Genomic DNA, 6,506 nt, shown 5'->3' with positions numbered 1-6,506 from the left:
TAATATATTGAAAATGGTATTGATGCAAGAATGATAAATATTGAGAACAATGTAAGGATTACTTATTTTGGTTTTAAATAAAGATTAGATTTGAAAGATATTTTGATGCTTATAATACACTTAGATTAGGATTGAATTGGAGGATACAATGTCCCCTTGAGAAGACTTATGAATTAAATAATGATATGAGTGTGTTCTCAAAATAGTGGAAATTAATATTAGCAAATGAGTGAATAGATATTGATTTGGATGCTAGAAGAAGAGTTCAAAAAAAAGAGAGTTAATAAATGAATATAAGTGATGACATTCACACAATGTCACCAAGACATTTGTGTAAAGATAAGCCCATGGTCTATTGTAGCATAGACATTATGAACCATGATATAAGGGACATTGTTGATATTGGGATATTTAATGAATGATTGACGTGAGAAAACACAATGTTCCATTAGGCACCCTATAAGGGTACACCATAATATGGAAAATGGTGGAAAGTATGGTATTGTGTATGAAGCCTTCAAAGTATAGGAAAAAATAAACATTGAAGACCATAGACACCTAGAAATCATTTGATCTATAACTTATGCTACTTTAAATTTAAGATGGTGATGACAAAATGGATGGGGGAGGTTCCATGAATAAAAGGTTTGTATGGGAGTAGATTTTTCCCTTGGTCAATAAATGAGATAATTAATTGAACAAGTAATGATGATGACTTTATTGAAGATAATAATAGTGAAATTAAATAGAGTTGTTAACAATGACAAGAATATGAGGGTTGAGAACCATTACATCTCAAAATCACTGTATTTCCTATAACCCATTTCATCCACAATGCCAAAGTTGTCAACAAGAGAATAAAATTACTTTGTCAATAGAGCTATGCAGGATATAGAGATAATTCAAGAATAATGGTTTTTATCTTCTATTCTTTGAGCTCAAATTAATCTTGGGAGGATGTGCATAGTGGTATATCTTAATAGGAAATCAATTATAAGAGTGTCACATACCACAAAGTCAAAGTATATGAGTTGATAGTCAAAGATAATAATGACATACATATGGTATTAGAATATTTAGAATAATAAGAGGGGTGGGGGTGCAGTGGGTGAGGGGGTGAGTCAGTTATCCAAGTTCCTTATGTACCAATTGAACAAACAATAACTTAAACAACTTCATATCTTATCATTCCATAGCTTGATCTCTACAGTCAACTTTTAGTAACATCAACTAGTTGTCCACTTTCCTAAATATAACAAAATTATACAATGTAAAAATTAATTAGTAAAACACCATTAATAACATCCATACAAGGGTGAGTGCACTAAGATGGTTGTCAAAAATGGGGTATAAGCAGACACCTTTATTTTGAAATCAGGTAAACTTGAACTTGGATGAGATGTTTGAGGGTCATCCAATTAAAATGACAAGATGTGTAAAACATATAAATTGTATTACTCTCGATCTACTTTAAAAAATACTAGAGTTTTAGAAAAATGGATAGGATAGGGTGGGTCAAACACTGTGTATACAAAAAGTAGTTCCTAACTTTTCTAGAAAATATAACATAGCTATTTTCATGTGGAACACGAAAGACATACTTATATTCACTATGTTGCACACCCCTTTGGTAGGATGATAGTTAAGAGTCATTTCTAGAAGTTGTATATTTTTTTGTAATTTTATGATGACTATTTTATTTCTTTGTAAATTATTGAACTGACTTCATCCTAAAATTTTGGTACTTGTTTGTGTGCTGAGCATAACTTGCACCAAAACAATAAAAAATGGAAACTTGATTTTTTAAAATATTTATAGAATCAAGTGTAGAATAATAATATATATAGTTTATTTTGAATTTTTTTTTAAGTATATCAAAAGTTATTTAAAAATAGTAGACATATTTTTGTGAGAAATGTCAATGCATTGGTAAAAGTAATTAAAGTTAACCATATTAACATTGTCCAAAAATAGAAAAAATTATATTGTTAGAAAGCAAAATATAGGGTTGTCTCAGCCATTACATGTATCAAAGAAGTCGTGAGAGGATGTCAAGATGGATTTTATTCTTGGATTACCAAGGACTTAGTGAGGGTATGATTCTATTTTTTGTTGTGGTTGACAGGTTTTCAAAGATGATACATTTAATTCCTTGCAAGAAGACTAGTGATGTTCATGTGGCAGAGTTGTTTTTCAGAAAAGTGGTAAGACTACATGGTCTGCCAAAGAGTATAGTTTCGAATCAAGACACCAAGTTTTTTTGGTATTTTTGGTGTACATTGTGGAAGAAATTAAAGAGAGATTTGAAGTTCAGTTCATCACATCATCCACAGGCTAATGGGAAGAGAGAAGTTGTGAATCTCAGTTTGGAAAATTTGCTAAGATGTTTGATTCGAGACAAGCCAAAAGACTAGGATCTAATTTTACCACAAGCAAAATTTGCATATGATAATTTAGTCAACATGAGTACTAGTAAATCACCATTCTAGATTGTATATGGGAGTAGTCCTAGAAATGCTTTTAAGTTGAGTGAGTTGGATAAAAGGGAGATAAGTGGTGCTAAAGTAGAATAATTTGTTTGAACATTTGAAGAATATCTATGAGGAGGTGAGGAAAAAAATTATTAAGATGAATACACAATATAAGGCTAAGGTAGACATCAAAATGAAGTATAAGAAATTTCATATTGGAGATGACATCATGGTTCATTTGTGAAACGAGCATTTTCTAGTGGGTACACATAATAAGATGAAAATGATGAAGTTTGGACCATGCAAGATAGTGAAGAGGCATGATTCTAAAAATTCATATAAAGTGGAGTGCTTGATGAATTGAACATCTAATGCAAGAGCATCCTGGGTGTAAGAGAAATCTTGCATCACCCAAAAATATTTCCTTTTAGTTGTTTCAATAAGGGTTGTCTTAATGTAGAGTTGTTGTATGTGGAGGCTTACTACTTGGCAAGTCAGTCATATGAGCTTAGAATGATCTAATTTTAGTGGTGAAGATTCATTTTAGTTATATCAATTTCTTAGTGGAGTTTGATGACCAAATTATATGTATTTGTAAAGTTATTACATATTTTCGGTGTGTAATTTTGGTATAAAAACCTCAAGCTCAGTTTTGAAAGCCTTAGAGGCCCTAGATGAGGCTAAAAAACTCAATGGATGGGCAATTACATGGATCCAATCATAGAGATTAGGAGCTAAGGTTTTTGAAAAGTGCTTATAATAGCCAATCCGAGCAACAGTTTGAGAGTCTTCCAAAGATAGGCTACCCAAAAATTTTAAATTAAATATCAAAAGTGTATTTAGCCAACTCTATATGGATTTTTAGGGTCTATCAACCCTAGGTATTAAGTTTGAGTGTCTAGAACCTTTTTGGGTGACATAAAATTGCCTATTTAAGAACGACTCAAACATTGTCTAGGACAACTCTAGGTGATAATTCATAGCTTTGTATTGTAGATTATTGTAATGAAGGCACCCATGTGGGTTAGCATATTGTAATTTTGAATTTTGAAATTTGGCATTTGAGGCGATAATAAGAAGCCCATATTTTGTTCTCATAATTTTTGTTGTTTCTTTGTTCCTATTATGTGTTTATGGTATTTATAGGAGCACCCTTCATCAGATATGCTTATAGCACTTATGTTATCATAATATGTCATCATAGGTTTTGTAATCTCTTCCTTCATACCTTTCAAAAACCACTTGATCTACATAATATTAGAACAATTGACTACTGCAACAACATATTCAGCCTCTACAATGGATTGGAAAATATAATTTTGCTTCTTGCTTGTCCATGAAACCAATCTTTAGCCTAGAAAGAAAGCGCCTCCACTTGTACTCTTTTTGTCATCAATGTTTTTAACCCAATCAACATCATTATACACTTTTAGCTCAAACTTGTCACTCTTTTTGTACCATAACCCATAGTTTGATGTTCCTTTTAGATATCTTAGTATCCTTTTCACAATCATTATGCGATTTTCTCTAGGATTAGAAAAAATCTAGCAACAATACCAATGGATAATGCAATGTCAAGTTTTATATGTATTACATATGCAATTTTCTAATTATTGACATGTATAATGTTTGATTTACCTTAGTAGAATCATTACTCTTTGAAAGTTTACGACCAATAACCATAGGTGTTCCAAGTAGTCTTGAGTCCTCAATTCCAAAAGTCTCCAATACCTCCTTGATATACTTTGGTTGAGTAATGCAAATACTTTTCTTCATTTCATAAACTTGTAAACCAACAAAGAACTTGATCTCTCCAAATATTGACATCTCAAATTTTTTTATCTCATTAGAAAATGACTCACACAAAAAATCATTTCCTCCACTTATGATATCATCAACAAAACTTTCAACTAGCAATATTGTGTTCTTAGATTCACTTTTCAAGTACACATTGTTATTGTCATTGGTTCTTGCAAAACCAATTTTCACCAAATAATTATGTAACCTTTCATAGTGAGATCTAGGGGCTTGCTTCAAACCTATAATGATTTATTTAGTTTTCATAGCATATTCCTCTTCCTAGGATCAAAAAATCCTTTAGGTTGATCAATGTAGATTTCTTCTTCTAAGATTCCATTCAAAAATGTAGATTTGACATCCATTTGGTATACCTTGAATCCTTTGTAAGTAGCATGTGCAAGAAAATTTCTCACTCCTTCCAACCTTACAACTGGGTCCAATATCTCACCATAGTCATTTCCTTCCTCTTGTGCATATCCCTTACAAACTAGTCTAGACTTGTTCTTTGTAACTTCACCTTTCTCATTCATCTTGTTTTTGAATACCCACTTGGTTCCAATCACATTCTTATCATTTGGCCTCGATATCAATGTCCATGTCTTGTTCTTCTCTATTTGATCAATTTCCTCATTCATTTCCTTAATCTAATCTTCATTTTCTAAAGCATCTTTAACTGATTTAGGTTCAACCTCACATAACTACCATGTATAATTATTCAACTTACTTCTTTTCATGACTCCTAAATCTTTTCTTCCAATGATTTGGTTTGGCGTATGGTACACCTCCTTACATACATTGCTAAGATAGGTTCATATCTTCTTTCCTCTTCATGTATTTCACTTGGTTCTACTTGATCTTCTTCTATAAGTATCTCTGGCTGCAACTCAACATTGTTTGTCTACTATTTGATTTCCTCTCTTCAATATTTGATTTCTATTGTTTGTGACTCAGCTCTTATAACCTGATGCTCAACAAAGATCTTTTGCTAAACTTTGGCAGTACCTATATGTTGATTCTCGAAAGCCTCTTTCTGTGGTTTAGGTAAGGTGCTATATTCACCTTCATAGATGTAGATAAAAATTTTGTAATCATCGGGTTCTTTCTTGCATTCTTCTTCATTCTCTTGTGAAAATTTATCAACTCTAACATTTGCACTTTCGACAATTTTGTTAGTGTTAGAGTTCAAATACTTATATGTCTTTCTTTTAGTGGAATATCCTAGGAATATATTTTCAACAATTTTCATATCAAGTTTTCCTTTTCTTGAATATTTTAATATGTAATATTTTCTTCCCAAAAATTTGAAATTATTCACATTAGGTGCATAGCCATACCAAAGTATATTTCCCATCATTGGGATCTCCACCTAAATCAAAATTAGTAAACCCTTGTAAAGTAAAATTAGAATTTGTGTCATAAAATAAACATAGATTAAGATTTCCTTTGATATATTTTAATATTCATCTAGCTACTTTAAAGTGTGTTTTTTGATGTTTGGACATAAATCTTGAAACTAAACCAAGACTATACACAATATCGGGTCTAGTAAGACTGAGATAATTCAAACTTCCTACAAGTTGTCTATAAGAAGTAGCATCAACAAAAGTGGTGTTCATATCAACCATTAACTTAGTTCCCAATTCACATAGTATAGAAACATGGTTAGAATCAATCATTTGAGACTTATCCTTGAATGATCTTGAGTATACTTGCTTTGAGAAAGAAAATACCCTTAGGTGTTTTCGATATTTGCATTCCTAAGAAGTAATGTAAAATTACTAAATTAGTCATTTGAAATTTTTGATTGAGTTGAAACTAAATACCAAAAATCAAAGTGTTAGAACTTGAAGTAAGAATCAAATCATCAACATATAGAATAATAATGACAATATCATCTTTAATGCATTTGATGTATAAGTTAGGATCATTTTTACTTCTATCAAAACCTTGAGAAATTTAAACAAATTTTAAATTTGGAATATCATTCTCTAGGAGATTACTTTAAACCATAAATATATTTCTTTAGTTTACATATTAAATCTTCACTAACATCTTTGATGAAACTAGGTGGTTGAGCCATATAAATTTCTTCATGTAAATCACCATTTAAAAGATCACTTTTGACATCCATTTGGTGAATGGGCCAATTCATTTTAGAAGCTAAAGGAATCACAATCTTTATAGCAGGCATCTTAGCAACATGTGCAAAAGTTTCATTGTAATCTAAACCTTCAA

This window comes from Cupressus sempervirens, chromosome 1 (genome assembly GCF_028749045.1).
Source record: "Cupressus sempervirens isolate cs-2001-9-10 chromosome 1, ASM2874904v1, whole genome shotgun sequence".
NCBI lineage: Eukaryota > Viridiplantae > Streptophyta > Pinopsida > Cupressales > Cupressaceae > Cupressus > Cupressus sempervirens.
Note: the sequence above shows the minus strand (reverse complement) of the source record.